Here is a 9,331-nt window from a genome sequence, read left to right as displayed (position 1 = left end):
CGGCGGTGGTGGTGGCGGCGGCAATGGTGGCGGTGGTGGCGGCGGCGGTGGTGGTGGTGGCGGCAGCAGCGGTGGTGGCGGTGGCGGTGGTGGTGAAGGCGGAAGCGGTGGTGGCGGCGGTGGTGGCGGCGGTGGTGGTGGTGGAGGCAGTTGTTCTTCTGGCAGCTGCGTCACCAGAAGGCTGCTCAGAGGCGGCGTAATGAAGCGAAGGGGCCCAGCTGGCGGCGGTGGTGACGGCGGCGGTCCCTCAGGCAGCGGCGGCGGGTGCAGCGTAGCTACTAAGGGTGGCCAGTCCATACGTTGGCTTGGAAGCGCCGCCTGCTGTGCCGGCGGCGCCAGCGGCTGCAATAGCGGCAGGGGTGGCGGTGGTGGCGGATCGTCAAGTACGGGTGGCGGCGATGGGGCCTTCAACCCAGGGGACCGCAGATGCGCATCTTGCGGAGCAGTGGGCATGTCTCGTACAAGCTGCTGTTGCTGCGGCAATGGAGGAGGCGGAGGTGGCGACGATGGAGGCGCGTCATCAACGGCTGGCAATAGTGGCGGAAGCGGTGGCGGCGGCGGCGGCGGTGGAGGCGGGGACGGAAAAGTGTCTTCAGGCGGAAACAGTGACGGCGGCAAAAGCGGCCCTGACGGCAGGCGCGGCGGCGCAGCATCCAGATCACTGTTGGGTTGCGGCGCATCCGGCGCACCGGGACCTCCCTCCCAGTTGGCGGGTGGTGGCGCGAAGAGCGGGACATTCGGAACGCTAGGATCACCGAATGATGGGGGCGGCTGTTCCGGCACCACGGTAATGGATTGAGGTTCCGGCGGCGGCGGCGGCGGCGGCGGGGAGCCAGTCGGCGGGAGCCATGGAGATGATGGCGGATTGGGGGCCGTAGGCGGCGGGAAGGATGGCGGACTTATGGCCCGAGGTGCCGAAGGGCCCAGCGGTGGCGGCGGAGCGGCCGGGAGCCCCGGAACGAGCGGCCGCGTGAAATCCTTTTGCGGTATTGGCGGCGACAAAGGCTCTCCGGGATGAGAAAGCAGCGGCGGCGAGGGCGCCATCGGAGGCTTACGAGTTTGCGACGGTGGGGGCGGTGGATGCGAAGGTCGTGGCGGTGATGGTGGCGGAGGCGGTGGCGGAGGCGGCGGCGACGCCCGACGCGACATCGGCGGCGGCGGCGGGGGCCTCTTAGTTAATTTCTTCGGCGGCAGGTTGGGGGGCGACTCCGGCGGGAACGGCATGTCGGGGGGCAGCTGTATCGGTGGAAACGGAAAGTCCGACGTGGAGTACGGCGGAAGGTCTGTCGACAGCTGTGGCGGCCCATTGCTTTCCCCCTCAGTCTGAAGCAGATGCCGGCGGCGGTCCGTGTCTTGATCGTCCTGAGCCGCCACCGACCCGGAGCCTGCCGCCCCGGCAAAGGCCCCACCACCGTGGATCCTACTAGCCTGTCGCAATCTGCTGCTACTGCTGCTACTGCTGGCATCGCCGCTAGGAAGTCCACTGCCAGCGCACCCACTGCTGCCGGTGCTGTCGCCGTCGCCATTGCTGCGGCCGCTGCTGTCCTGCACGGAATGGCGGGTCGGCGTGTGGGTCGCGGATCTCCCGCTTCCACCGACGGCCCGAAATGGCAGCCCGTCGGCAGCAGCAGCAGCAGCAGCAGCAGCATCGTCGACACCAGCTGTGCCCAGCCTGCGCCTGGCCAGGGCCAGCGGGGTCCCCTGGCCGCCTACATAACACGGGTTTCGGGGGGAGCCGAATGATGATGGGGTTAGGGGGATGGGAAGGGGGAAAGATGGGAGCGCTTGGTGAAGAGTCGGACGGGCAAGGAAAAGGAGCCGTACTGGGACGGCGGGCCGGCAGGTGTTGGGCACCAGCAAGCTGATAGCTGTCGTAGCGGAGCTTAGGATGTGGCTGCATGGGAGTGCTAGTTGATTGGTTAGGCGCGTGAGCTGCTTTGCGAGGCGGGGAAGGCTTAGTAGTATGGGGCTTGTGGGCTGCCGGCAAGTCCCGGAAGTAAGGGCAGAACAGGTACATCGAGATCCAACACGGCACGTATTCAAACTGTTATACTATATTTTAATAAACCGTCTAATTATCTTTATCCCCGCGCAACCCAGCACATGTTCTGTATGCATGTAGACCGTTGCAAACAATAACAGTTGGCCATTTTGACTTGAGGGTCAACGCCAGAACAGTATGCATACCATGCATCAGTTACTATAATAATACAGCGCAGAGACTTACTTTCAAATGAAATCAGCATTACGATGCAAAAGCACACCAAGCCAGGTTGTCGCTTGCTTCGACAGGTCGTTATCATTTCACAACCAGCTTCTATAAAAGCTCTATTTACATTTCGGATAAATCGGGCATTAAGGTGTTACCGAAGAGAGCACAGAAAAATCCACATTCTTGGCCCTAACCGCTCATAGTACCCAAGCCCATGTGTTGGCACAATCCAATAAGAGTATTTGAGGCTGCGCATATCTGGGGTGCAAAGTTACAACTAAGGGACGAATCCCAATGGCGGGCCATAGATCTAAACCTGAGGAAAGCAATTATAAGGCCTCAGCGCTTAATAGGGACGTTTAGACTGGAAACATTTCTGCCGCGGCCTTTGCATGCCTGGGACCTACCTGTCATTTCTTCAAACTGGTATGCCGTACAACGCCTCAGTTTCCAAGTAATCAAAGTCTTAGCATGAACGACTCTCCAGTCCATAGTATAATGCTCTTTAAAAATAACATGTTACGATCCCTCATTTTGATGCTAAACATGTAGTCGACAACGAAACACGAAGGTCGCGTCCTTTAGCACCGTGGACAAATGTAAGCCCGGTGTAGATCAAAAATATATTGGGGAAAAGGTGCGTACATTTCTTTGGAGAGTCGCATGCAGGTAGCGTTATAATTATTAAGGGTGTACGTACGGAATAGAAACGATCGGAGAGCCAAGATGTTAAAAGAAAGCAAAGTGCATAAGGCATATACCTAAATAAGCCTGTGTTAAGAGCTTCTCAACTCATCTTGAGCGCATTTCTTTGCCTCGTAAGCGTCTGAACCGTTCGTCACATTTGCTGCGCCCGAGCACTAGAATAACGTGGCAAATACCCTAAGAACAGTTTCTCGAGCTGCCAATGGTCCTGTGATTGATTATTGGCCTTGTGGAGGTAAGGTGGTGTTGCTTTTGACAGAGCCCTGGGTTCCAAAAGCGTCAAACTGGAACCTGCGCTGCCATCCATGAACGATGCTATAACGTCATATTGGAGTCTTGCTAAGCTTGCCCTACATGATGCCTTGCTTGCACGGGCATCGCGATTCTATTTTAAACCGGCCCGCTTCTTGCCCGTCCGGCGCCAGGCAACTGCACGAGGCATCAGTAATGCATTCCGGCAATGCATGGGGCAGCCGGCGTCATGCGAGCAAGCCTTCCAGTACAGCTGCGCATACAGGCCCCCGGCCCAACACTCCACAGCTGCCTCTGGGCATCCTACTCGCAGCAAGCGCGCCGGTTAGCATGTACTTAGCGTAGGGGCTACTCTCCACATACCGGGAAGGTGAGCCGCACCCGCAACCCCTACGCTTATTCATACGCCACCTACCGCCTCGCTGCTATCCTGCCAGCGGACTGCCGTACCTTCGCTCCCTGCCAGGCCGTGCGCGGGGCCAGTCTCCCACTGCCGCCACCTCGTCACAATCATTTGCACTGTTACAGTGCAGATAGACAAAGAGACAGACAGACAGACAGACAGACAGGCAAACAGACGGACAAGCTCTTGTTAATACAGGCATCCATAAGCACCCCTGATCTCATTCAAGAGCTTTCAAGAGCTCATTCATCGGGCTTATGGTGGATGTCTGGGCAACCCTCCTCCAAACCAGCCCCCACACCAACCTACAGCCTCCCCTCTTCCCCCGCCCTGGCCCCCTGCCATTCGCCCGCCCTCAACCGCGCCACCACCACCACCACACCATCACCACGCGGTGCATGGACCCGGTGCTGCTGCTACTGTTTCTGTTACTGCTGCCGGCTGGCACGTCCACTACGGGTGATGTGTGTGTGTGTGTGTGCGTGTGCATGTATGTATGTATGCCTGTGTTGTTACCATTCACGCCCACGCAGGTGAAGCAACCCTGCCGGCGAGCACCCGCTTAATGACCTCGGCACCGCCTTTCACCTTGCGAGGCCGCTACCTCCACCGCCCAGCTTGGTAGGGAGGTGCGGCCGGGTATGTGCCGGGCGACGTGGATCCGCCCACCCCCACCGCCACTGCCGATGGCGGAAGGTGGGGCGGAGCCAGTGTGCTCTCGGCAGCTGCGGGGTTCTGGGGGGGGGGAAGAAGTCATCATGAACCGCATCGTTGTAGTGGCGATGGTGGTGGTGGTGGTGGTGGTGGTGATGGTGGTGGTGTGGACCTCTGAATACCCGGGTTGCTTTGTCGCTTCTCAACATCCGACTTTTCCTATTCGGCTCTGTGACGGTCCTCCATCTCCTCAATGTCCTCCTCCGCGAGCTGATTATTTTTTGAGCTTTAGGTGTTGATTGGTCAAGGTAAGGGAGGGGTTGTGTACCTTTCCGAGCTGTGAGGGCAGTGCGTGTGTGTGCATGTACATGTATTATGTCTGTGTGTACGTGTGTGTACACTTTTTTGCAAACCCCCTGAACCCTGTAAATAATTCAAGATAATGTACTACCAGTCTGTATGTATGTGCATATATTTATGTGTACACACATGCACAAATGTGTGTACATCATCTTGCGCACGTCAATGTATCCTGCCCCCAGCGGGTTAGTTGGGTGAGGGCGATGCCAGACCGCACACATATCACCCCCATGCAGCCCCCTGCGGGCGACACTGACGGGACACCAACGGACAAGTGGCTCCCGTCTGTCAGTAATCTGTAACCGCTTCTTCGGCTCCGGGTCCCGGAGGGGGGGGGAGGAGCCTAGGGAAAGAGGGCCGCACGACCCCGGGGCCATTGGGTCATTGGGGATTCAAAAGGACTTCAAGAAGAACTTTCAAAACTTTCGTTTTTATTGTGCGCGTTTGCGCAGTAATGCACGGGCACCAGGCGTATGACCCTTCAAACTGCTCAGAACTGCTGTAGCTGAATGTACTGCATGTATGAAAGTAAGGTTTTTAAAATTCCAAGCCCGGCCTCGGAAACAGATCTATCCATACCAAGGTCGCCAACGAGCAAAAGCTATCTCCATCGGTTGCTTCTGATAAAACGTACGGAACATATCCGTACCCAAAACGTACACGCATCATACCGCCCCAGTTGGGCCATTTACTAAAACTAGTCGTTGCTGCAACCACCCAGCCAGCCGTGGACCCTTACCACTTATCTCCTGAGGACTTGGAAACGAATATCAATAAAGCACCTAACCGGCACCACACCAGCACAACGCGCGGCCACCCGTTACTCCCCAGATATCTCGTCGGGCGACATGGGCCATGGACGGTACGGCGGACACAATTCTGCAACTTCCAACGGCCAACTCCGTACCAACTCCCAACGACCGCCTCCACCTCCGGCCACCGCCCTCGTCACCTCTTTTCCCCTTTCCTCTCCTTTCCTCTCCAGCCCTCCTTCTTTAAGCCTGGAATGCTGCTAGGGCGCAGCTTCCATCGCCAGCACTGCCCCATCCTCCCATCCCCCTAACCCCCAATCACGCAATCATCCACCCTACCGACACCAGTGGTCGCGCCACACCACCAAATCTACCCCCACACCGCTCGCCTCCCACCACCATCCTCCTCCTCCCCCGCCTCCTCCGGCTGCACCGCCGGTAGCAGGACGGGGCTAAGGGGCTCCAGGATGTGCTGCCGTACCATCTCAACCAGCTCGTCCAGTAGGGGTAGTACGGCATCTGCAGGCGGCATAGGTGGCCGTACAATGACGCACTTACGGTGTCCAGTGCGCTGGACGTCGGCGCCGCCGCCGAAGCCGCCGGTGGCCTCATGTCCACCATCACCGTCACCAATACCGTCAGCGTCACCGCCGCCATCACCGCTGCTGCTGTAGCTGGCGATCTGGGCGGTAGGCTGCAGCTGCCCACTGGCGCCGGGGTCTGCGACGGCAGGAGGGACCCGCCAGGGCGGTTGGCAGGCGAAGAGGAAGTTAGTTGGGAGGTGAGCACACAGTTAGGAGGTAGCACCTCGTGTAGCAGGAAGTGCACCAAGTACCTGAAGTACTTCCCCATGCTCGGTACGGCCCCAGGTGTGTCGCGTTCGTGTCTATGTATGTTGGATTGTGCGTACATCTGCACACAACTATCCAACGCCACGCATCTTGCGCTCACACGGCTCGGTCCCCCCCCTGACTCCCCGACTGCAATCCCGGGAGGCAAAAACTGGGGGGGAGGAGAAGTACGTGCCTGCTGCAGTTGACGGCACCAGGGCCCCTCCCGGGCCCGCCGGTGCCAGCTCCAGGGCGCGCAGCTCCACCGCCGCATCATGCAGCTGGGCCGCGGACTGCGGCTCCGATGAAAGCTGGTCGGCTGCCGCCACCTGCCGCCAGCGCCGCTGTCCCGCACCGCTGTCGCCCCCCACTGGCCGTCGCCTTGCTACCTCCACCCACCCCTCCTCATCATCTTGGTCCTCCGCCGCCGCCTTCTCCTTCTCCTCCTCTTCCCCCTCCTGCTGCTGCTGATGATGATGATGATGCTCTAGGGGCTCCTTCCCACAGCGCCTCTGTGATGTACCACCCACCGGCCGGGGCCCCGCATTCCTCATCTCATCCTCCGCCGCCACCGTCGCCGCCGCCATCATGTCAGCCGGCGCCACGGCTTTTATTGCCGCTGCAGCGGCAACAGCCGCCACCTCGGCGCCTGTAGTGGCCCTTACGGCAACCAAGTCCCCTTCCGACACCTGACGGCCTCTCATAACCCCACAACCTGTTTCGTGTTCCAGTTCGCCAGACATTGTGATGATATCGGTGATGGTGGCGGTGGTGGTGGCGGTGATGGTGGCGGTGGTGGCGGCGGCCCGTGGGTCGTCATCCGCCTCAGAGCAAGGCGCCCTCAAAGGTCCAAACACCAGACGCGCCGGCAGATCGTAATAATCATCGTCATTGTAGCTGTCGAGAGCGCTGCAGTGATCGGGGTTGTGGTCGCAGCGGTGCTCGTGGGCTGACAAGGCGGCGTCGCCGGCGCTGCGGGCGCGGCGCGGCAGCGCCGCTGCTGGCAGGAAGATGCGCCACCTAGCTGGCTCGTCACCGCCACTTCCACCGCCACTGTCTTTACTGCTGTTGCCGACCTGCCCCTCCTCCTCTTCCTCTTCCTCGTCCGCATGCTCAGGCAGCCAGCAGTCGTCTGCCGGCGGTGCTGTGATGCAGGACATGACGGTGTTGCTGGCGGTGGTGCTGCTTCCGGGGTGCTAATTGCGATGAGATTCTACGAAAAGAACTGGTATCTTTGAAGCTTTATGTTCTGATCAGATAGCAAGCTCCCTAAGAGTATCCTGCCCTTTTGCGTTGCATCATTTGGGAATCCGCACAAGCACAACAGGATTTTTAGTTATTCGCCCCTCGTGTTTTTATTACTCTTCAGGTACTGGGACGCGCAGCCAATAATTTTCCATTTCCCATAAAGTTGGTGTTTTTATTTTGTTTGGCCTGAGGCGAGACCTGTCTTGGACAGCAAAACCCCTCTTGGAAATTAGACCACGTCCGTAGGTGTCTAGTGCGCAGATCGTTTATTCCGGCCTTAGCGGTTTGGTGGCCCGTTGCTATTATATGTTTCGCCCACATGCTGTTGACCATATTGATGTAGCCGTTGTTGCTGCTACTGCTGCAAAAGTCTTGCAAAGACTTCGTTGTAAACGGACATGTAAAAGCCGACTCCGGGACCAAAGATGATTACAAGAATCCGCGCGTGACATCAGGACGCGGCTGACCCGCGGTTCACCAGTCCAACAGCAAACGCTACCATACCTCCTTTCCCTCCATCTTTTCCTTAAGTCCTAAGATAATTTCCTCCATTTTTCCCACCACAGCGTGCGAGCGAGCCAGGCACATGGGTGGGATGTGGAGAAAACGTTGCTTTAGCCCTTCCCTAGGAGGGTAGGATCCGGGCTGGAATTAGGGAGGAGCTCTGTCGCAGAATTAGCCTGGATTTTATTCCTGACAAAAGAATTGGTCTGCCGAGGTCTGGAATTGTTCTGGCGGACTCGCCGGAGGTATTCGAATTGCGCTGTGGAGCCTCGGAATTGGGCTGTGCTGGGCCTGAATTGGCCTGTCCGGGTGTCGAATTGGCCTGTCTGGGTGCCGAAATTGGCCTAACAGGGTATTGAATTAGCCTGACAGGGTATCGAATTGACCTGTTCGGGGTGTCAAATTGGCCTGACAGGGTATCGAATTAGCGTGTTCAGGGTGTCGAATTGGCTGTCAAGTTGGCAGGATTAGCTCGGGCTGGCATCCAAAAGCACATGACTTTTAAGGAATTTACAGAAAACTTTGCAAGAGGACCGCTTACAAGTGCCTCATGTGCGTATTAGTTTCGATCCCACGACATGGAGTGGGAAAACTTGCACACCTGGTTACCGTACTCTGGCACTACTACTACTACTACGGGAGACAAGCACTCAGGGCCACGACTGCATTACCCAGTCAAGTCAGTCGCCGAGGCCCCACTGTTTTCCTACCACACTTCATCGGCAGTTTGTCCAGTTTATCCCACAACACTCGTATGCATGAACAGGTTCGGGTGGAAACAATGACAAATCTCTGATACACCGCTAAACTCAGTACCACGAGCTACATTGAAAACAAATGAAAATGCAGATGTCTGCCGAGAAGAATATGTTCACCATATGCAATCTATGCCTTAATCCATCGAGCTCTCCGTTGGGCGGGGCATGGCCCATGAAATCGCCCCCGGTATTCCGCCCATGCAACCAAACACTGACACAAAACGTTGCACGCCTGGGCCCATGTAAACCACGACACTTCCGTGTGGATTGGCTACCCGCGCTCCCCATGTCAGGGGTCCTCCCTCCTGCTGTTGACTCCCGGATTGCCCACGCACAAACGCCAAACGTTGGCGCAGAAAACAGACAGGCCATTGTAGTATGGCATCAAACCACGCATAACCCACAGCGGCTTTCAGCAGCAGTATTGCTTGGTGAATGCGACCGGCCGCGTACTGCCAGTCTTAGCACCGATGAACCACCCCCTGATGCCGCCGCTGATGCAGCAGGCATATGGGTCTACACCGCCGAGCTCTGACCAGTTTGTTTTGAACTCGCCTACACAGGGTTGTAAAACAAGGGGGGCATTTCTGTTGTCATATGGTATGATGTTTCATAGACGTCGGTATGTATAACATTATACAATTGGGTGGGTG

Source organism: Volvox carteri (genome assembly GCF_000143455.1).
Source record: "Volvox carteri f. nagariensis unplaced genomic scaffold VOLCAscaffold_75, whole genome shotgun sequence".
NCBI lineage: Eukaryota > Viridiplantae > Chlorophyta > Chlorophyceae > Chlamydomonadales > Volvocaceae > Volvox > Volvox carteri.
This window is presented reverse-complemented; position numbering follows the sequence as displayed.